The following is a 1,251-nucleotide window of genomic DNA, read 5'->3' as shown; positions in this document are numbered from 1 at the left end:
TCACAGTGACCCTCCAACCCTGGGGGGAGTGTTCAATGTGTCTTACAGTGTAACACAAGCTGGCCAGTTACTATTCACAGTGACCCTCCAACCCTTTGGGGGAGTGTTCAATGTGTCTTACAGTGTAACACAAGCTGGCTAGTATTACATTTGCATACTGAAGTTACACTCAAGGTTGTCTGTGTTTACTCTTCCGGCTAGAGACTAAAGACATGATTAAAGATGCACTTTGGGATCTTAAGCACAACATATTCATAACATAAGTCGCTCTGGATAAGAGCGTCTGCTAAATGACTTAAATGTAAATGATATTGTACAAATTATTTTGATTTATTTATTTTTTCAAGACATAACATACAAATTGCTTTTAAAAAGATATAAATGTATTTTTGTTGCAGGACGTAACATATTATACGAAATGGATGACATAATGCACAATTGGATGATGTAGTACACAAAAAACAGGGACCAGTTTTGGCTCATGTGCACCAATTTCAAAACTACTGCCTGAAATTATACAGAAATTGAACACACTGCAGCCAGGGAGAGCAGGTCCATACAAACGCATGTGCATACTAGAGCTGACCCTAATTAGTKGAATGGTCAATTGCTTGTTCGTTAGGCTGTTGGTCGACCGAGATTGTTTTAGTCGAGCAGTAAGAAATCAAGGGGTGCAACTTTCACTGGGGAAAGACAAAAATGCAATTTCAGAATGTGGGACATCTCCACCCCACATTCTGAAGTTTTGTCCCGGCCAGATTTATAATTGGAATGTGATACAAAACGAGGCAATGCTGTGCTTTAGGACCATGCGGAAGGCCTCCGAGCGGTCGGGTAGGCTGTTTAGAGTGTTCATCCGACAGGATAAAAAATACAAATTATTATTATGTCCCCTCCACTTGTGCCCCTGAACAAATATACACTGCTCAAAAAAATAAAGGGAACACTAAAATAACACATCCTAGATCTGAATTAATTAAATATTCTTATTAAATACTTTTTTCTTTACATAGTTGAATGTGCTGACAACAAAATCACACAAAAATGATCAATGGAAYTCAAATTTATCAACCCATGGAGGTCTGGATTTGGAGTCACACTCAAAATTAAAGTGGAAAACCACACTACAGGCTGATCCAACTTTGATGTAATGTCCTTAAAACAAGTCAAAAGGAGGCTCAGTAGTGTGTGTGGCCCCCAAGTGCCTGTATGACCTCCCTACAACGCCTGGGCATGCTCCTGATGAGGTGG

Source organism: Salvelinus sp. IW2-2015, unplaced genomic scaffold (assembly GCF_002910315.2).
Source record: "Salvelinus sp. IW2-2015 unplaced genomic scaffold, ASM291031v2 Un_scaffold10339, whole genome shotgun sequence".
Lineage (NCBI taxonomy): Eukaryota > Metazoa > Chordata > Actinopteri > Salmoniformes > Salmonidae > Salvelinus > Salvelinus sp. IW2-2015.
Note: the sequence above shows the minus strand (reverse complement) of the source record.